Genomic DNA, 23,060 nt, shown 5'->3' on the forward strand with positions numbered 1-23,060 from the left:
ATGGCTATTTGCATTTTTAAAAATATTTTATTTATTTATTTATGAGAGACACAGAGAGAGAGAGGCAGAGACATAGACAGAGGGAGAAGTAGGCTCCCTGTGGGGAGCCCAGTGTGGGACTCTATCCCAGGACCCCAAGATCACAACCTGAGCTAAAGCCAGATGCTCAACCACTGAGCCACCCAGGTGCCCCACTAATTGCATTTTTTATTTAAATTTTAAGATCGTCTTGCCAACACACATACACATACAAAAAAAATCTGTTGAGGTTTTGATTGGGATTACACTGAACCTAAAGAATTTCGGGAGAATTCTCATCTTTATAATATTGAATCTTTCAATAGATTAATGCAGTGTATTTCTCCATATATTAAATCTTCTTTAATTTTCCTCAAGAATTTGTTGTAACTTCTGATAGAGGTCTTGAATCCTTTACTGGTTTTAGTCTTACCTATGTATTTAATGATTTTACATGTTGTTGCAAGTGAAATTTGTAAAAATTTCACTAATTATTAGGTGTTTGTATATAGAAATACAACGTGTTTTGTATACTGAGTTTATATGTTAAATAATTTTCTAAGTTCTCTTATCATTTAAGTTTCTCAATATATTCCTAAAGTTTTCTATATACAAAACTATGTTGTCTGTGAATAATAAACCTTATACTGCAATTCCTTTTTCTTGCCTTATTTCTCTGGCTAGGTCTTTCAGTATAATGCTGAGTAGAAGTGTTAGTAGTGTACCCACGTCTCTTTCCTGATCTCGAGAGGATGCTTTTAACATTCACCATGAAATACGATATTTGCAGTAACTTGTAGGGTTTTTTGTTGTTGTTTTGATTTGATTTTCATAAACACCTTTTGTCAGGCTGAGGAAGTTCTCATCTACCCCTAGTTTATGAAGACTTAAATTTTTTTAAGCCATAAATGGTTGCAAAAGTTATCAAATACATTTTCTGCATCTATTAAAGTAAGAGTAAAATTTTTCATATTTATTCTGCTAGGATTGTGAATTATGGTGATTAATTTTCTAATGTTAAATGAACCTGACATTACTGGAATAAATTCAACTTGGTTGTGATATAGTTTCCTGTTTTTATATCTCAGAATTTGGTTTGCCAATATTGTTTATAATTTGCATCTGTGCTCATTAGATACACAAACCGCTCATTTTCCTTTCTTGTAAAGATCTTGTGAGGTTTAGAGTCAAGGTGGTACAGTCCTCATAAATTGAGTTGAGAAGGTATTTCACCTTTATTTCTTGGAGGAGTTTATGTAAAACTGATGTTATTCCTTTCTTAGATGTTTGAAAACAATTTGCTAGTAAAGTGCCTGGATCTTTCATTATGGGAACTTTCACAGATTTAAAGAACTTTTGAAACTAGATTTAGGACTATTCACATTTCTCAATTCTTCTAGTGTCAGTTTTGGTGAGTTAAGTTTTTCTAAATCTTTGTCCATTACATTTAAATTTTTTGGCATAAAATTCTTTATAATATCTTCTTTTGTTGTAATTTTAATGCTGTTAGTATTTGTAGTGAAATCCTCTGTTAAGTTTAATTACAGATACTGGTTATCTATGCCTTCTCTTTTCTTATTTTTAAATTTTAAAATGAACTTATGAGTCAATTTAAAGAATCAGCTTTTGGTTTTATTTTTAATTTGTTTAATTAATTAATTTTTTTAAAGATTTTATTTATTTATCCATGAGACAGAGAGAAAGAGAGAGAGAGAGTTTCTTCTCCTAGGCAGAGGGAGAAGCAGGCTCCATGCAGGGAACCTGATGTGGGACTCGATCCCAGGACTCCAGGATCACACCCTGGGCTGAAGGCAGGCGCTAAACCACTGAGCCACCCTGGGATCCCTAATTTTTTAAATTAATTTTTAATATCTCTCTATGTTTTTGGTTTTCTGTTTCATTAGTTTCTGCTCTGAGCTTTATTTCATAGTACTTTCTACTTTGCGGGGGGGGGGGGCTTTAATTTACTGTTATTTTTTCTAACTTGTTAAGTTTGTTACTTAGATCACTGACTTTCAGGTTTTCTTTTTCCTAATGTATGAAACTAAGGCTATATAGTCTCCAAGCATCACATTAGTTCTATCACACACATTTTATATTGTGTTATATTTCATTATCACTAAGTTAAAAACATTGTCTTTTTTCCATTATGATTTATTATTTTATTTATTGATTATTTATTTTTTAAAAGATTTTATTTATTTATTTATTCATGAGGGACACAAAGAGAGGCAGAGACACAGGCAGAGGGAGAAGCAGGCTCCCCGTGGGGAGCCTGATTCGGGGCTCCATCCCAGGACCCTGGGATCATGACCTGAGCCAAAGACAGACGCTCAACCACTGAGCCAGCCAGGTGCCCCATATCTATGGGTTATTTAAAAGCATATTTTAGGGGTGCTGGGTGGCTCAGTCAGTGAGGTGTCCAACTCTTGATCTAGCTCAGGTCTTGATCTCAGGGTCATGAGTTCAAGTCCCTACACTGGGCTCCAAAAAAAAGGAAAGAGAAAGAAAGAAAGAAAGAAAGAAAGAAAGAAAGAAAGAAAGAAAGAAAAGAAAGAAAGAAAGAAAGAAAAGGAAAGGAAAAAGAGAAAGAGAAAGAGAGAAAGAGAAAAGAAAAGAAAGAAAAGAAAGAAAAGAAAAGAAGAGGGAAAAAGTCTATTCTGTTTAATTATAAACATATGGGGATTTTCTATTTATTGTTTTTTATTGAAGTTTAGCTTAATTGCATTGTGGTCAGAGAACATATTATGTATGACTTCAGTACTTTGAAAATAATTGAGACTTGTTTTATAACTCAATATATAATCATTTTTTCATATCACTTTATTTCATGAATGCTTGAAAAGAAGGTCTACTTGGAAGAAGTCAAATTTTCCATGTTGTTCAAATCTATTATATTCTTACTGATTTTTTGTCTTTTCATTATATTGTAACTTCAGAGATGTACTAAAATCCCTCTCTATGGATTTAACCATTTCTTTTCTTGTAGTTCTGAAATTTGTGGCTTTGTGCATTTTGAAGTTACCTTGTTAATTGCATGAAAATTTAGAATCATTACATGATTTGTTTATGAACTTAAACTTTAATATTTAAACATTTTTTTCTCTAGTAATGCTTTTTCCTACCTTAAAATTAACTTTGTTTTCATATAATTATATAAGTTTTCTTTCATTTCTTGTTTGCATGCATACATTCTTCCATTCTTTTACTTTGAACCTTTCTGTACCCTTATATTTTATATTCATCTTTGGAGAAAATCATATGGTTGCATTTTATTAAAAAATATTTTGTTTGCAATATTTGCCTTTTTTTGTTTTGTTTTTATTGAAGTTCAACTTACCAATATATAGTATAACACCCAGTGCTCATCCCATCAAGTGCCCTCAGTACCTGTCACCCAGGTGCCCCTTCCCCCACCCTCCTCCCCTTCTGCAATCCTTTGTTAGTTTCCCAGAGTTAGGAGTCTCTCATGGTTTGTCTCCCTCTCTAATTTTTCCCACTCATTTTCCCTTCTTTCCCTCATAATCCTTTTCACTATTATATTCCCCATATGAGTGAAACCATATGATATCCTTCTCTGATCGATTTACTTCACTCAGCATAATACCCTCCAGTTCCATCCACATCGAAGCAAATGGTGAGTATTCATCCTTTTTAATGGCTGAGTAATATTCCATTGCATATATATATAAAACATCTTCTTAATCCATTATTCTGTTGAAGGATATAGTGGATCCTTCCACAGTTTGGCTATTGTGGACATTGCTGCTATAAACATTGGGGTGCAGGTCTCTTGGCGTTTCACTACATCTGTATCTTTGGGGTAAATACCCAGTAGTACAATTGCTGGGTCAAAGGTAGCTCTATTTTTAACTCTTTGAGGAACCTCCACACTGTTTTCCAGAGTGGCTGCACTAGCTCACATTTCCACTGCAATATTTGCCTTTTAATTAGAAAATTTAGTCCAGGGCACTTGGGTGGCTCAGTGGTTGAGCATCTGCCTTTGGCTCAGGTCATGATCCTGGGATCCTGGGATCATGTCTCACAGCAGGCTCCCCTCAAGGAGCCTGTTTCTCCCTCTGCCTGTGTCTCTGCCTCTCTCTGTGTGTCTCTCATGAATAAATAAATAAAATATTTTTTTAAAAAAGAAAAAATTTAGTTCATTCACATTTGGTGTAATTATTAGTATTTGAGTTGAGGTATACAATCCTACTTAGGAAAAACTCAGCATATAGGCTTATGATAAGCCTAAAGTTATGGGCAGAGGAAAACTGCCTGGTATAATTTATAGAACAATTTCTTTCTTTCCCCACCTTTGAAGGTTTGCTCTGAATTGAGGAAAATAAAACTTGATACCACTATCCATTCTGCTTACAGAGATAGGCAGGAGTATTGATAGACCTGTTGAAGAATTTTATCTAGCTAGAGAAAAAGTGGAATTTCAAAACTCCTGCTCAGTGTTCATGTAGCTAAGGTGGGCATGAAGACTTTGTGTGTGGTGGTAATGTTACCGGTATAATTTCTTATGGCTGGATAGATGACTGCTCACGTTCTAGAAGCAAAAGGATAAGCAAACAAAGGAAAAACAGAAAGCCCTCTGCCTATCCTCTTTATTAGGGACTAAAATAATGTTGTTTTTAGAAAACTTATATTATCCTGAATATGAATTTAGACTCCATTGTCTGAGAATTATATTATATCCATGAAAGATACGTGTAATCTGCCCAAAATTTACCCAATGGGCTGATTAGAAGCGTGAAGACTGCAGAATGAATGAGGGCGGTGTATCTTCCCTTGCTCTAGACCATCCTACTGAAGACCCTCATGGTTTCATGCCAGACTGAGTTACTCAGCTGGTTGGGCTCTATTTTGGGGATCACTGTGTCCCATGGGTTGCACTGGTAGCTGGTGAAACTGCTCCCAGATGAGACAAATATTTTTGGTAGGAGGGAATGTTTTCCCTAAAGAGAGACAGAGACTAAGGAAGTGACTCTATGTTTTAGGAAGGGAGGAGAAGACCTCAAAGCAGGGAAGGATAGCTTGAAAGTTTACCCTATTTTCTCTTCCTCCATCCCCTTCAGTTCTGGAAACATTCATATTTTATATTCAATTTTAAATGCTTTTTTTTACATTAATTTTTTCCCATTTTTCTCTATACTGTTAGTAATGCCTATTGCACAAACAACAGGCAATCCAATGTTAGTGACATATATGTGCTGGGGGAACTGGGGTGGTCCAGAGACAAGGGTTTCCCCAGCATCATTCCTCCTCCGAGGCCAGCATAACAGCAGCAGCACTGTATCAAGAGAGGTCAGCATTCCCAGGGTTACAAGTGACAAACAGTAGAAAAACGAACAAGCAGTGACCTCCTCTCAATCTCCCCTTCCACGCCATACATTAGAGGAAGATGCTCTTTGAAGAGGAGAAGCAGGTGCTTGTGTTACAATGAATGATTACTCAGAAATATCCATATTTATTGGACCCTCATATTTGGGCTGGGTAGAAGGATAAGAGGATTGGACAGGGTCAAGATTAGAGCGAGGTGAAAAAAAAAGATTAGAGCGAGGTCATTGAGGTGAGTCATGCAAGGGCATGGTCCAACTCTGCTTTTATTTTATATTTTGCTATTTTTTTCCCATCATCGACTTTCTGTGTTAACTTTGAGTTTTCAAAACCTTGAACAAAATTGTATTCATCCTGAGGACTGAGTCTTTTAGTGCTCCCTTAAATTTGGGCCTGAGGCAAGTGCCTCCCTTCCCACACCCTAGACCTGCAACATGTGGACACACCCATGTGTGTGTACACACAGACTCAGCTCGTAGCCTATGTTCCCTCTCTCTAAAAGAATATCACAGTTCTTTGAGCATGTCTCCATGCTTTGACACCAAATGCATCTCCCGCCTATAATCCCATTTCTCTCTCCCCCATCGGCCTATGAAACTCCTAAGTTATCTTTCAAGACTTAAAGTCAGGGCAGCCCCCGTGGCGTAGCAGTTTAGCGCCGCCTTCAGCCCAGGGTGTGATCCTGGAGACCTGGGATCGAGTCCCATATCGGGCTCCCTGCATGGAGCCTGCTTCTCCCTCTGCCTGTGTCTCTGCCCCTCTCTGTGTTTCTCATGAATAAATAAATAAAATATTAAAAAAATAAAGATTAAAAAATATTTTAAAAAAGACTTAAAGTCAGCTTTAATGACCCCCCTAGATTGATATAATCACGTTTCCTCCATGTTACTCCCTCACCCTATACGCACCTGTCTCACTGTACTCATCACCCTGGATTTTAATTATCAGTTCATGCATCTACCTTGCATCTTGCAGTTCATGCATCACCTTGGTCTCTTTCTTTCTGTTTCCAGCAGCCAGCGCATAGTAGGTGCTCAAGGAAATACACATTCGATGGCAAATGAAGACAAGGACGTCATGGCCATTTTGCCAAAAAGGAACTACAGCTCAGAAGGTTGGGACGGCTTGCTCAAGGCCACACTGGGTCAGCCGGGCTCAAAGCCAGGTCTTCTGCTGCCCACATCCAGCGCTGCGCGCACTGCCCAGAGTAAGCAGCGTCCCTTGTAGAGCGCCAGCCCCCACAAGCTTGTGGGGAGCCAGCGCCCCCATCCACCACTGCCCAGAGCTCCGCACCGCCCCCCTGGCCCACCCTTGGCCGCTCTCCAGCACCCCGCTCCCCGCACCATCTCCCCCGAGGAGGCTGACTCATGTGGATCCCAGCAAAGTTCCTGGACTCTGCTCCTCCAGGAGCCGGCCACCAGCCCCGCCTCTGATGAGCATGGCAGGGCCTGCTGAGAGAAAAGGCATCCCTCATCCCCATCCCAGAGCGGGGCCTTGAGTTTGGCCATCACCTGTGGGAATGACGAGCCAACGTACCCGAGATGTTGCCCTCAGAGGGAAGGTTTTGCAGCATGAAATGGTCTATTCTTCACAGGACTTTTTTCTGGAAAGCCTCAGGTCCTGAAAGGGAGCCACTTAGGCAGTCAGAAAAGAAGGCTTTTGTGGGTTTCTCTTTCTTTCTTTCTTCTTCTTTTTTTTTTTTCCCCCATGGCCTTTCTTGTCTTTTTTAACCTTCTGCTTCTGACTCCGCCAGGCTGTGCGTGTCTCTCACCCCCGGAGCTCTCTTTTCAATACTGGTCATTGGCAGAGTCGGTTCTGGCCTTTTCGGCTTGTGACTGGTGGGAGAGCGGGGCCGCCTCCCTGTAATGAGGGGCCCTCCAGGTCCCACTGCCCTCATTTTTGATACCTGGGGAGAGGATGTACAGGCAAGGGGCAATTGGATCAGAAAGGCCCCACTGAACAGACATCACAGCCGAGCTCAAAGAGCGCAGGAAGTAGAACAAAGAACAAAAACATTTACAGAAGTGCTACAGTGTGAGGGGAAAATGTACTAGCAACTCTAACAAGGTCAATGGTGAGGGAAAAAAAAAAGATTTTTTTTTTGAAAGGAATTGCTGAGGGGAAAAAAAAGAGAGAGAGAGAGAGAGGGAAACCTCAAAAGGGGGCTGAGGACGCAGAGGAGGGCCTGCTGGTCGGCTCCTGGAACATTTTCCTTGATATCTTCCCATGAAGCACTATTTCTACAAGACTTCAATACGTTGGAAAAGTTTATGCAACTGGTTAGGAGGAGGGTTAGAAGTTGTGAGTCACCATCATCAGCTCTGTGTGTGTTTGCTTTCAACACGGGCTTCCTGTGGGACCACATAAATGGAGCCTTTCTGGTTCTTTGGCATGTTGCTGGGGTGGGGTGGGGTGGGAGCGCCTGGCCAACCTATTTCAAGGGAGCGTGGGGCGCCCAGCCTCCGTGGCTACTAAGGATGGAAAGAACTGACTGGCTCGCCTGTGAGCAGGTCCCCGAGGCCGAAGAAGAGCAGGAAGGATTTAGGTGCACAGATGCTAAGTGCTGTGCCTTTGAGCAAGCTTCTTAAGTCCTCTGGGCCTCAGTTTCTTTGCCTGTAAAATGGGTATAGTATAACCTCCTTTGCAGCATTATCCTGAGGGTTATGATGCCCAGCATGCATGTCAAAGGGGCTCCATACAGAACTGTTACTCTGGTTGGCTTTCCGCCACCCCCTCCCCTTGTGTTTTATTTTTATGTATCACTGATGACGGAAATATTAAAATAGAACTTCTCCAATCTTGGGCTTCCGAGCAAATGAAATGACTTCCTATAAACTTCCCTGGAGGTTTTTTTTAAAGATTTTATTTATTTATTCATGAGAGACACACAGAGAGGCAGAGACATAGGCAGAGAGAGAAGCAGGCTCCCCGCGGGGAACCCAATACGGGGCTAGACCTCAGGACCCCGGGATCATGTCCTGGACCGAAGGCAGATTCTCAACCACTGAGCCACCCAGGTGTCCCCTTCTCTGGAGATTTTGAAAGGCCAGGCAGCTGTAGGTCTTAGGTAAGCTGCTAAATTACACTTTGTTTTGTGGATTTTTGTGCCAAACACTTTAACGTGGCTTCCTCTTGCAACCCAGTGAGTTTTAGGGTTCTTTCTCTTTGCTGCCATTATATGTACTTTATATAGTGCAATTCATTTGAACATCATCTAGCTAAAATGCTTGCAAGATAGGGCTGCCACATGCAGAATTCCAGAAAAAGGGAAGGGTGGCCATGATCTACTGAGCACCTACTACGCCCCAGCCCTTCATATGCTTTAAGACTTAACCCTCCCCACATTTGCTCGCCCTCCCCTTATCCTGCTCTTTTATTCAGGGTATTTACTTCCTTCAAACATACCAGAGAACTTACTTAGTAGTGTACTTTTTATTATTTACTGCTGGTTGTCCCTGCTCCCCACAGCCAGAATGCAAGTCCATGAAGGCAAGATCTTTTTTCAAGTACACTTCTTTATTTTAGAATACAATTGACCTTTAAATAACATGGGTTCAGAACTGTGTGTGTCCACTTATGCATGGATTTTTTTTTAGATAAACGCAGTACAGCGCCGTAAATGTACTTCCTCTTCCTTCCTAATGATTTTCTTAGCATTTTTTTCTTTTGCTAGCTTCCTTTATTCTACAAATAGAGTATATAATACCTATTACATACAAAATAGGTGTTAATTCGCTCTTTATGTTATCAGTAAGTCTTCTGGGCAACCGTAGGCTATCAGTATTTAAGTTTTGGGGGAGTTGAAAGTTGTACCCGGATTTTCGACCACGCAGGGGGTCAGTGCCCCTAACCCCTGCATTGTTCAAGGGTCAACCATAGTTTTAGATTAACAGCAAGGTTGCAGAGGTAGTACAGAGAGTCCCTGGGCCCCTCACACCCAGTTTCTCCCATTGTTAACTTCCTGCATCACTACGTATATTTGTCACAACTAAGGAAACAACAGAAGTACGTTGCTATTAATAAAATTGCAGACTTTATTCAGAGTTCACTAATTTTTCTCAAATGTCCTGTTTCTGTTCCAGGATCCCACGTTGCTCTTAGACATCATGTGTCCTTAGTCCCTCCCCTGATTTGTGGCAGTTTCTCAGACTTTCCTTGTTTTTGATGACCTTGACAGTTTTGAGACATACCGGTCATGTGTTTTGCAGAATGTTCCTCAGTAGGGGTTGATCTGATATTTTTCTTGTGCATAGATGAGGCCGACGGGGTTTTTGGAAAGAAGAGCATGGAAGTAAAGAGCCATATTCACCATCATATGGAGAGCCATACTGTCAACATGACCTATCACTAATGACATTGACCTTGGTCCCCTGGCCACGGTAGTGTTCACCAGGTTTCTCTGCTATAAAGTGACCCTGTCCTCCTCTCCATTGGTCTGCTCTTTGAGAGCAAGTTACTAAATACAGCAGCTATGGGCCAAATGTGCCTGCTGCCTCCCCAATTTTATAACCCCTCAGCACCTCAGAATATAACCGCATTTGGAGGCAGGATCTTTAAAGAGGCAGTTAAGTTAAAATGAGGCCTTTCGGATCGGCTCTAATCCAATATGACTGGCATCCTCATAAAAAGAGGAAATTTGGACATGACCAGCTCGCACACGGAGGGAAGACCATGTGAGGACACAGGGAGAAGGCAGCCGCTCTAAAGCCAAGGAGCGTGGCCTCAGAAGAAACCAAACCTGTCGACACCTTGATCTTAGACTTCCAGCCTCCAGAACTGTGGGAAAATAAATTTCTGTTGTTTAAGCCACCCAGTCTGTGGCATTTTGCTACGGCAGCCTTAGAAAATTAGAATTAATACAACATCCCACTCTCTTGCTAGTTGAGCACCGACTTAAATCATATGGAACTATTCTATATGGGGTTTTGTTTCTTCTCCTATTTATTCACTCATTTTTTTGACATCAGTATGGATTTATGGGCTCATGGATATTTATTTTATACCTTAACTTATAATCCAATATCGTTATTTATCTCATTACTCAAACTCATCCTGCTTTGGTCATCATGAGCTCCTACGGGGTGGCTCCTACTTACCTATGATATGCCCCCGTCGTTTGGCTTGGGGAGCCCTTCCTCACTTCCTTTCTGGCACACTAGCCACTCCAGGTTCATCTTGTACATTCCTGCCCGATCCCTAGAAACAACCATTTCTCCAAAAAAGCTCTGGCTCCTTTTATTGCAGAATGATATGAGAACCAAGAGCTTGGGTCCCCTTGTGCTCACTGCTCCTGAAGGATCTTCGCTTCCAGGCTCCACGCAGGCGGGATATTTGTCGGTTCTGTTCACTGATGAATCCTGAGCACTCCGGGATCCGTCACCAAGCAGGTGCTCAGTAGTATTTGTTGAATACATTCACGAGTGGATACGTTTCAGGATCACTCTATAAAATCAGTGGTGTTATTATTATGATTTTATAAATGAAGCAAAGGGGTTGGGGAGGCTGAGAAACTTGCTGAAGTTGTGCAGGTAGGAAATGACGAAGTGAGGATTCAAATCCTGTGCGCCTCAACAGGGGTTTTCCTGCCAACTTCCTGCCTGACGATTCTCTTCGTCCAGTGTGATAACCTGAAGATCTTTAAGGAGCAGCATAACTCCTCAGCCTTTTGAAATGTTGCACTCTGGCGGGATGAAAACAGCTTGGATGATGGGGAGAAACAGACCAGGATTCAATCTAGGCTCCATCCCTTAGGACAAGTTGACTTAGCCTTGCGGTGCCTCAGTTTCCTTAACTGTACTAGAGGACACAAAACTAAAGGAACAAACATGGATGAGCTGCTTAGAACAAGCTAGGCATGTAGTAAGTGTATTAGTTTCCTACCACTGTTGGAGCAATCATCACAAGTGTGACAGCTTTTAAAACAACACACATTGATCATCCTCGAGAATTCTGGAAGGCCAAGGTCCTTGAGTCAAGGTGTCAGCTGGAGGCACCACAGAAGAATCCACTTTCTCATCTTCTTCAGCATCTGGAGGCCACCTGCCTTCCTCGGCCCCTTCTCTGTCCCTCTGTCCCCTGCTTCCCTCACCACATCACCTTCTCCAGTTGCATCCCTCCTGCCTCCCTCTCTTATAAGAACCCCGTGATTGCATCTAGGGCCTAACAGATCATCCAGGATAACCTCCCCACCTCAATATCCTTAACCACATCTGCGAGGTGGTGTATATTTGAGACTGATGCAAGGTACAAGTCTAAGAGTGACCCTTTCTTAAATTTCTCTTGGGCAGGAGACAAAGAGGCTTCCAAAGGCCTCTCAGAGATAGACGGGCAGTGTACAACATAGAAGTACAGATTTGGGGTATTGATCAAGCCGGGAATAAAGCTGATGCTGGATATCAACAGCCTGCCAGGTAGGATTTGCTGCCATCAAAACGCAGCACACCTGCACACCCATGTGCATGACAACCCTGGTCACAGTGGCTAAAAGGTCACTAAAGCCCCATCAACAGAGGAGTGGCTCAACAAGATGTGGTTCATACATATAATGGCATTTTGTCCAGCCTTTGAGAAAGGGGCAGTCTGCCACAGGCGACAACACAGATGAAACTCGAGGACACCATGCTAAGTGAGATAAGCCAGTCCCCAAAACACCAATACCGTGTGATCCCACTTCTATGAGATGTTTAGAGCCTTCCGATTACGGAGGCAGAAAGTGCAAGGCTGGGTGCCAGGGGCCCAGGGGCGATGGGCATGGGGAGCTTGTGATTAACAGAGACAGTCTGTTTTACAAGATGAAGAGTTCTGGCGATGGATGGCGGTGACGGTGGCACAACAGTGTGACTGTACTTAATGCCGCCAAACTGTGCCCTTTAGTAATGGTTCTGGTGATAAGTTTTGTGATATGTGTATTTCATGACAATTTTTAAAAATCTGCAAGAAATAAAGAAATGAGTAAATCTGGTTTGGGTAAGGGACAGATGAACAAACTCTTAAAGGTGGGAGAAGAGTCTTGGCAGGGGTTTCAACACGAGCAAAAGCGGGGTGTCAGGGGCAGCACCAGAAGACTCTGGGGGCCAGCTGTGGGCAGGAGGAGTGGAGGGGGTGCCAGAGGCCTGCTCATACCTGTAGCATCTCTGGGGGGCTGGGGGTGCGAGTGAAGCCACTGGGGGGGACTCCTGGGCCCTTCCCCTTGTCCATCTGTGCTATTCAAAGACTCTAACTGTGTCAGCCCGCGGTGGGCCGAGGATGTCACAGAAACTCTGTCACTCTTCCCAGAGCCAGTCCTTCCCATTCCCACCCCAGGATCAAAGCAAACCTCCCCTTCCCAGAAGCCCTTTGTTTATTTCCTTGATATCCTGGTGACCTACTTTCTCATCCCTGCTCTTTATTCCCGCTCTCCCAACAAATCTTTCATCCCACTCCTGCTGTGTTGAGAGAGGAAAAGATGCTGACCTTCCAGCCCAGATGGTGGCCCTTGGGCGGCTCATGGCTCCTCATGCTGGTGGGAGCCTGGCCAGGCCCGAGCCTCACTCTGCGGCCGCAGGAGATCCCCAAGGACCTGTGGGCACTGGCGTCCCTTTGTTCCTCCAGCCCCCACCAGCAGGGTCATCTCCCCAAGCTGGAAGAGTCAGCCTCAAGCCAGGTGTGCCCTCTTCCCTCCCTTTTGAAGAAAAAAAGAAAACTCATCTTTTTTTTTTTTCTAACTGTAGGCAATGCACAGATGTTCAATGTCAACATGTAGATAGGATAGAACATTTAAAAAATTAAATGAAAACTTACTCGTGATGCCCAACTGGAAGAGAACTATTGGCATTTGAGGTATACTCTCTTCTCTCTCTCGATCTATTTACATTTCATTATATGAGGATGTATTTTATTATTTATGCATCCAACCACGTAGCGCATATTCATAATATCAATAATAAATATCGCATAATATATTTGCTCAAGTGGACTTGCGGTTTTGTAAACTCTTCCTTTTTGCAGTTAACGGTATATTATAACCTCTCCCTGGGCCATGCATGGTTCTTCTATGACTTCTTTTAAACAGCTACACAATAGTCCATCACATGGGCTTTCTATCATTCTGGGTTTCTTCAACTGGGGGCCTCTGAGGACTCACAGAGAATCAGAGGTTCACTCTGGGAATTTTAATTTTTGTTGCATTGTCATCCTTTGAGATACAAATAGAAGTTATCAGGAGGAGGAATTAGGGAAGAATGTCCTGGCCAGAGCAAAGAGCCTACATCATGGTGCAGAGGAGGGAAGGAACAGGTTTCAATCATCTAGGGTGAAGCCCCTCTATTCTGTTCCCACCCTAGCTCCACATTTCCATCTTCAGCGGTAGAATGGGGATGGGGACCAGCTAGTTTCCCTTCTGACTACTTTCTCCCCTCACCACAGATGGGTTTGAAAGGTGTTTGAACACTGAACTGGACTCCGGCTCCGTGAACCATTCCCCCCTTGGCATTGGGCTAGACATGAAGACCAAGTCTGACCCCCCATCCACGTGACTGCTCTCCAAACGTGGGAGCCCCCATCTCTATGACTCTCTAAAGCCTCTCTGCTCTGAGCATCTCTAAGCAAAGTAGCCCAAACATCTTTAGCCATTCTCAATTTGAAACATTTCCAAACCTTTCACCATCCTGGTTGACATCCTCCCAATGTGCTCCAGTTTCTCCACACCCCTCCTCAAGTGTTTCCCGGAACTGAAGGTGGAGCTCCACACACAGATGGCCTGAGCTGTGCAGGACTGGCTTCTTTTGATGCAATCTAATATTGCCTTGGCTTTTTGGCAACCACATTGCATTATTGCTTCACATTGATTTGCAGGCAACTAAAATCTCTACAGTATTTTTTTCCCTTAACATGTGTTCTTGTTAAGCCATCCTGTACTTGTACGACTGATTTTGGGGGGCCCAAGTCCGTGAGCTTATATGTGTCTATCCAAGAGCTCCTTCTTGTGTGGTTCAAAACCTGTCCTAGTCTGTTGAACTTATTCAGAATCCCAAGTTGTTCGTCCAGCTGTCCCTCTGGCTTTGGGTCAACAGCCGATTTGATCCGCATGCTTTCTAGAGCTCAGTCCAAGTCATTGATAAAGATGTTAAATAGAACAGAACCAGTGACATAGCCCCGTGCTACTAGAAATCTTTCTTTGGGTTAGAGGCCCCATATAGATGCTCCAGTTGCCAAATGCAGCTTGCAGATGTTTTGTTTGGCCTGCAGAGGGTTTTCTTCCTTCCTTCCTTTTTTTTTTTTTAACTTTCAATCAGTAGCCAACATCTGGATTCCTAACTTCTCCTGAAAGATTGAAGATAGCTTAGCACTAAATACACAATCCAATATGGCAGCAACCAGCTGGTGTGGACAGAGCAGTTGTGTGTGATTGTGGAGGTTGATTGCAAGACACAGGCTCTCCATTTTGTCCCTGTCCCCACCACTCCCCACTATCAAGCACCCAGTCCACTCCTGTTCCTTGATGATACCCATCTCACTCCCAAAGGCTTTGGGTTAGCAGCCCCCACTCCATATTTATCAGCACCCTTTGAGTATAATCTGTCAACTAGTCATAAATCCACCTTGTTGTACTATCTCCCAGACCATATAATCTCCCTTGGAATTTATGAAATCTTGTCAAATCCTGTATGCCACTCAGTTATCCGGGTTCTCTGCCTCTCCTTGATTTATTTACCTGAGTAAAGACCATGGAAAATGACATTGAGATTAGCTTGTCCTGTTTTGGTCTCCAGAACCCACTCTGACTCTTAAGGGCCACTATTTACCTCTCAAAGAGCATACAAACTGTCCTTTAAGACACTGTTTAAAATAAATAAATAAATAAATAAATAAATAAATAAATAAATAAATAAATAAATAAATATTGACTTAACCTGGAACTGGTGATCAATCCATTAAGCAAAGCATGCATGAAGATATCCTCTCCCTATGATGACCAGGAGAACATTTACTCAGCTCTAGTTTTCAGAGCTAGTTTTCTAGCTCTCATTTTTGCAAATTCTCTTGAGATCTCTGGAGCAGAATCATTCATGGAGGTTCAGTCCATCTGGAGTCAGTAACTGTTCCAGGTAGGGCTTTGATTCCTTTTTACTGATGCCCCCTTTGCTCTATTCAGTCTTATTATTCTCTCCCTAAGCAGAGAAATCTCAGGCAGAGAAACAAGAGGAGATGAGAAATTTTGCATTCCTTTCTCCATCAGAACTGCTCTGCCATTAGACTTCAAAAGGCAGGTCTGTTCCTTTCTTGATTATCTTCTTGTTTTAACTATCGCTTAAAAGTTTTTAGCAGAGACTTCTGGTTTTCCACCAGAAGTTTATACTTCCCCTTTCATAAGACAGCATTGTATCTGGGAAGAGATGTCATGCCAGGGACTATATTTCCCAGCCTCCTTTACATCTAGATGGTGCCATGTAACTAGTCCTTTCCAATGGAATGTGGAGAAAATGATGGGTACCACTTCCGCATTAAAGAGCTTAAGATACAAGTGGTCTTCACCTCTGCTACTCCTGCATACACAAGTGACAGCAAAGGGCTCTGAGACCCTGGCATGGGAATGGAGACACAAGGTGGAAGGAGTAAGGATCCCTGCATCACCACATGGAAGTCTGCCTGCCAGTTATGACCCTCTCCTTGAACTGTTAGGTGAGTGAGAAACTCACTTTAATTATGGTAACACCACTGAGACATGCTCTGTTGGCTCCCATAGTGAGCTGTGCCCTAAATAATACAGTTATTTGAAATACTTCTCAGAAGTCTCAGCTGCCCACCATTATTGTTCCAACTCTAGACGACTTCCTTCTCTACCTCATTGTGAACTCCTTTCCATTTTGGGTTGTGTGTGTCCTCTTAGAACCTCAGCTCTCTTGAAATCTCCTTTGCAGCCTATCTCTTCAGACATTCCCCACTCACACTGTGCTTTCTCACTGGGACCATTTGAAGTTGCATTGTCAGAACTACATTTTTGTAAGCTTCCAACTCTCTTGATGCTTGTTTCTGTTACAACCATTGCCATGGAGTTGTGTACAAGACTCCAAAACTACTTTCCCAGCATCACATGGGCTCTGGGAACCTGCACTGTTGTCCAACTTGGAGACACAGGGGAGAAATAGTACCCAGCTAGTCTGGTTAGTGTCTGCCACAAGGTTTAAGGTTCCTTATACTTTGAAAAAAATTTTTTTATAAATATTAGCTCGTATTTTTCTTTATTAGGTCATTCATAATATATTTGTTGAACACTCACTGTGTCCTAAAGGGTTTAAGATGGGTTGGGTCTTCTATCCTCTCCTTTCCCCCAGAAGCATTCATAGTGCTTCTCTGCTTGCATATTTCTCCACTCTTAGGGACCCTCCAGCTGGGCTGATGAGAGCTAGCTCCTGCCCTGCTACCGGCAGAGTGACTTTGGCATTTCTCAGACCAAGTGCTTTCAACTTCCAAATCACCATGGATTCTTTCTCCAAATTTATCTTGTGGCCAAGCATGCATAAGCCACGAGGAATATAATAGTAAGCAAAAGAGACAGTGCGTTCAGAATAATTCTGTAAGGTGGGCAGGGCACATATTCCACCTTTTTTTTTTTCTTTGAGAAGGAGAAAGAATGGGGTGAGGGGCAGAGAGAGAGAGAGAATCCTAAAAAGGCTCCACGCCCAGTGTGGAGCCCAACACAGGGCTTGATCTCACAACCCTGAGATCATGATTGAGCTGAAATCAAGAGTTGAATGCTTAACCAACTGAGCCATCCAAACCCCTAAGGCACATATTCTTATTCCCATTTGAAAGTTGAGTCAAACAGCCTGGTTGAAATTGCACACACAGTCACTGGCCCATGGGGCTGGGGTAGGAGTCTCCTGACTTGGGTCTTGCCTTGCACTGCAGTGACAAAGAATGACACAGATGCCCAAATTCACTTTCATGCCTCCTGCTCCTTTGTGCAGATCAGACTACATCTGTAGGGCTGACACCAGAAAGAGTCTGAAGCTGGGGAAGCAACACTTTAAGAAATGTGGAAACCTACATCTCGTCCTTGCTACTGTATTAAGTCAGTCGGGTAGAGCAAGCCTCGACTTCTCTGCTTGAGTGTGGCAGAGACTGAGTGGTAAGTGGGGACTCCCCATCCAGGGCCTCCTGAGTGGTAATCACACCTCGAGGTTTGGCCCCAAAGCTCAAGCTGTTCCAGTCTGGTGAGTTTCTCCTCCCAGACTTTCACGCTGTCAATTCATTGGCGTCCTTCTGAACAAAGCCCCAAACATTTGGTTTGGGCTTTGTTTCTCAAGTTACCACTTACCTAATATGCTTTGGTTCTGCTTCTCAGTAACACGGCTGCAGAAAAGAATGCCATCTACCAAGGTCCTCGCCACCGTGTGGCTCCTGCCAGGCTCTCCCCAGGCCCACCACACCAGCCACACACACAAGCCTGCCGGGAGCCAGCCATGGGAGAAGTTCCTTTCTGGACCCTTCTCAGGCCATTCCAGGGCACAGAGCCAGGCTGTGTCATCATGAAATAACCCCAGACGCGGAGCAGTGGGGCCAGCAGATTTGCTAGAGGTGAGGCCTTTGGAAGTTATCTCCATAGAATGTATTAAAGTCATCTTGAGTCAAAAGCCTGAAGTTTATAAACACTTTTTTTTCTTATTACACCAAGTAAGTTATGTTTATTACAAACATTTTTGAAAATAAAAGAACTAAAATCTACTTCTATGATCATCCCTTGGATATAATTACTCTTACATTTTGGTCTCTGCTGTGGATTGATTGTGTCCCTCCCCACCCCCGAAAAAAAAATTTCATAGGTTGAAACTCCACTGTGACTGTATTTGGAGATGAGGATTTTAAGAGGGAATTAGGGTTACTTGACGTCATAAGTCCATAGGATTGTGGCCTTATAAGTAGGAGACAATCCCCCCACAACATGCACACACTAAGGAAAGACCCTGTTGAGAACACAGTGAGAAAGCGTCCTCATTAGGAACCTAACTAACCAGCCTGTACCTTGACCTTGGACTTCCCAACCTCCAAAACTGGTAGAAAATTAATTTCTATAGTTAAGCCACCAGCCTTATAGTATTTGTTACCACTAATACAGTCATGATACCCTTCTTCCTCTCTGAATGCTTATTTTATTTACCAAAATAGGAAATCTTATTTTATGTATACAACTGCACAAATTTCTTTCTTATCTTAATTATCTAGTAAGAATTATGTTCTAGGTCACTGATTGCTGTTTCTCATGTCGTGTGTAATGGCTGTAACCCATGTAGGGAAGGGCAATCTCTTTTTTTAAGATGTATTTATTTATTTGAGAGAGAGGAAGAGAGTGCTAATGCAGAGATGGGGAGGGGCAGAGGGAGAGGAAGAGATAGCATCTCAAGCAGCTCCCCCCACTGAGCACAGAGACTGACGCAGGGCTCAATCTCACAACTCTGAGATCATGACCTGAGCCAGAACCAAGAGTCAGACTCTTAACCAACTGCCCCACCCAGGGGCTCCTAGGAGAGAGTATTCTTGATGTGGCTCTGCTGCAAATTATTTAAAGATGTTTCTGGTGGTATTTATTTATTTATTTATTTATTCTGGACACTTAGGTCATTTCAAATTTTTCACCTTATAAATAGTGCTACAAGGGCACCTGGGTGGCTCACTCGGTTAAGCATCTGCCTTCTGCTCTGGTCATGATCCCGGGATCATGGGATGGAGCCCCGCATCAGGCTCCCTGCTCAGCAGGGAGTCCGCTTCTCCCTCTGCCTCTGTCCTCTCTCACTCGGCTTGTGCTCGCGCTCTCTCTCCCTATCTCAAATAAATAAAATCTTTTAAAAAATACAGAAATAGTGCTACAAGGAACATACTAATAGTATGGGCTCTGGAGCTTGAGTGCCTAGGTTCGAGTCCTGGCTCTGCAGCCCACTAGCCCTGCGTCTCAGAGTCTTTACCTGCGAAATGAGGATAAGAAAAGAATCACTGGTGTGAGGTGGTATCTCATTGTGGTTTTGATTTGTATTTCCCTGATGGCAAGTGATGTGGAGCATTTTCTCATGTGCTTGTTGGCCATGTGTATGTCTTCCTCTGTGAAATTTCTGTTCATGTCTTTTGCCCATTTCATGATTGGATTGTTTGTTTCTTTGCTGTTGAGTTTAATAAGTTCTTTATAGATCTTGGATACTAGCCCTTTATCTGACAGGTCATTTGCTAATATCTTCTCCCATTCTGTAGGTTGTCTTTAGTTTTGTTGACTGTTTCTTTTGCTGTGCAGAAGCTTTTTATCCTGATGAAGTCCCAATAGCTCACTTTTGCTTCGGTTTCTCTTGCCTTCATGGACGTATCTTGCAAGAAGTTACTGTGGCCAAGTTCATAAAGGGTGTTGCCTGTGTTCTCTAGGATTTTGATGGATTCTTGTCTCACATTTAGATCTTTCATCCATTTTGAGTTTATCTTTGTGTATGGTGCAAGAGAGTGGTCCAGTTTCATTCTTCTGCATGTGGATGTCCAATTTTCCCAGCACCATTTATTGAAGAGACTGTCTTTTTTCCAGTGGATAGCCTTTCCTCCTTTGTTGAATATTAGTTGACCATAAAGTTGAGGGTCCACTTCTGGATTCTCTATTCTGTTCCATTGATCTATGTGTCTGTTTGTGTGCCAGTACCACACTGTCTTGATGACCACAGCTTTGTAGTACAACCTGAAATCTGGCATTGTGATGCCCCCAGATATGGTTTTCTTTTTTAATGTTCCCCTGGCTATTCGGGGTCTTTTCTGATTACACACAAATCTTAAGATAATTTGTTCCAACTCTCTGAAGGAAGTCCGTAGTATTTTGATAGGGATTGCATTAAATGTGTAAATTGCCCTGGGTAGCATTGACCTGAGATACCACCTCACACCAGTGAGAATGGGGAAAATTAACAAGGCAGGAAACAACAAATGTTGGAGAGGATGTGGAGAAAGGGGAACCCTCTTGCACTGTTGGTGGGAATGTGAACCGGTGCATCCACTCTGGAAAACTGTGTGGAGGTTCCTCAAAGAGTTAAAAATAGATCTACCCTACGACCCAGGAATTGCACTGCTGGGGATTTACCCCAAAGATACAGTTGCAGTGAAACACCAAGACATCTGCACCCCGATGTTTATAGCAGCAATGTCCACAACAGCCAAACTGTGGAAGGAGACTCGGTGTCCATCGAAAGATGAATGGATAAAGAAGATGTGGTTTATGTATACAATGGAATATTTCTCAGCCATTAGAAACGACAAATACCCACCATTTGCTTTGACGTGGATGGAACTGGAGGGTATTAAGCTGAGTGAAATAAGTCAGTCGGAGAAGGACAAACATTATATGGTCTCATTCATTTGGGGAATATAAAAAATAGTGAAAGGGAATAAAGGGGAAAGGAGAAAAAAATGAGTGGGAAATATCATAAAGGGAGACAGAACATGAGAGAGTCCTAACTCTGGGAAACGAACTAGGGGTGGTTAAAAGGGAGGTGGGCGAGGGGTGGGGGTGACTGGGTGACGGGCACTGAGGGGGGCACTTGATGGGATGAGCACTGGGTGTTATGCTATATGTTGGCAAATTGAACTCCAATAAAAATAAATAGAAAAATAAAAATAAAAATGTTAAAAAAAAAAAAGAAAAGAATCACCACTCAGGATTGTTGTGACGATCAAATATGCTTATCCAAGGGAAGCATTCAGAACAGAGCCTGGCACAGAGAAAATGCTCAATAAATAATGAATGGATTAAGAGCTATCTCAAGGCCAAAAGATGGTTCTCGTGGCCTCCCAAGATCCTTCCAGTCCAGATGAACTATGCCTCATCTTCCCTAAGATGGTGGCAGCAAGGTCCTGCCAAGCCCCTTTCTATCCTGTATCTTCCGACCATGCAAGTTCAGCTCCACTCCCAACAGCAAGAAGCAGCTGATACCCTGGGACCACAGAAGAGCTACTGAACTGTGTGTGTGGGTGCCTGGCTGGCTCACTTAGAAGAGCATGGGACTCTTGATCTTGGGGTCATGGGTTTGAACCCCATGTTGGATGTAGAGAATACTTTAAAAAAATCAAATGCTTTTGTTTTTGTCTTTTAAAAAGAACTATGTGCAGCCAGCTTCCCCTGGACTTCCATGTTCCCAATCAAATATTAAGGTTCTTGAGAAAGAAAAACAGATTGTCCCCAAAGCGGAGTGAACAACAAAAACCGCTCTGTGGTTAGTATCGGAAAAAAATCTAACCCGAGCACGCCAACAAATGAGTGTGCTTCTTGTCTGAGAGACCCAGTTGAAGAGACTGGGCTCCCAGTTAAGTCCTATTGTCCCCTCTTATTATTAATAGCAGTCTGTTTCTGTGGAAAAGAGGGAAAAGAGAGGAAAAAAGGGAGTGGCAGCCTCACTCCCTCAAAAGGAAAGAAATCCAGATTTCAAAACGCTCAGACTTATTTCTCTTTCAAAAGGCAACTTCAGAAACCTGTCCATCCCTCCATCAAAGAGCAGAGCTGTTTGAAGCCACCCCCTCCCCAAGCCTACCTGCTGATTATTCAGGGGAAAAAAATTATATTGACATGACTCTTTAGAATATAAAGGCTTTGCAGTGTTTGGGGGCAACCCCGTGACTATCTTGCACCTACACATGATTAAAAATTTAGATGGCTAACTTTGAAACAATCAAATGCATTAGAAGCTCCTTAATGAGCCGCTATCTGAACTACAAACTTCAGAAAAGTGCTTCTGTGGAGATTCCATTGTCTTTGATCCAAGAAAGTCACGGCGGGATGGTTTTATTTCAAGTTTATTTTTTGGCATACTGGTCCTCCCGAAATATTGGGAGATATCTTTCTGAGCAAGATGCGGGAGAAAACAATGGTGCTGTCTCTTTCATTTATCTGCAATTTGACAGGAGTGCAGTTTATTAACTTGAAAACAGTCAGAGACATTATCTGAAGCCCGGGGACTCTGGTGGGGACCGCCTCCCTTTTGTACCAGTGGGAGTTGGCGACATTTTGAACCTGCTCACCATTAAATGCCTTCCTGAGTGGGGGAAAAGCCTTTAAAAAGAAAGCCGATGCATTTATGATGTAAATTCGTTATTTTGACAGTCTTTGAAATCTGTCATATTCACATCCAATTTAATGCCTTGCCAAAAAAAAAAACCCTCCCTTTTCTTTTAAAACACTTTTAAGATTTTCAAAGCCATTTTCATGTAGCAAACTATTGTTATACCTAATATATCCTGAAAGTATTTTAGCAAAGGAACTTATAGGATTCTGTTTTAAGTCATGTTGAGTTTTAAAACATGGCAGTCTTCAAATAAGCTTTGAGCAGGATATCTCTTTTTGATTAGTTAAAAGCCGTTCTTGACTTCCACGTACACAATTAGCTGGCACACATGCACGCACCGGTTTCCACAATCGTTTAGCAAGACCAGAAGTTGGCCCTGTGAGTGACCACATATGTTGTTGTATGTTTTGGGTGACTGAATCTTCTAGATCATTGAACACAGAGGTCTCCTATCAGCTAGCTGGAGCATAGCTCAAACCCTAGATCAAGGGTTCTCCACCAGGGGTGGTTTTGCAACACACACACACACACACCCGCCCCTGGGAAAACTGAGCCATCTCTGAAGACATTTTTGGTCATCACAGCTGGAAGAGAGGTGTCATGGCACCTAAGGGGTTGAGGCCAGAGATGGTGCTAGATGTC

Source organism: Nyctereutes procyonoides, unplaced genomic scaffold (assembly GCF_905146905.1).
Source record: "Nyctereutes procyonoides isolate TBG_1078 unplaced genomic scaffold, NYPRO_anot_genome, whole genome shotgun sequence".
Classification (NCBI taxonomy): Eukaryota; Metazoa; Chordata; class Mammalia; order Carnivora; family Canidae; genus Nyctereutes; species Nyctereutes procyonoides.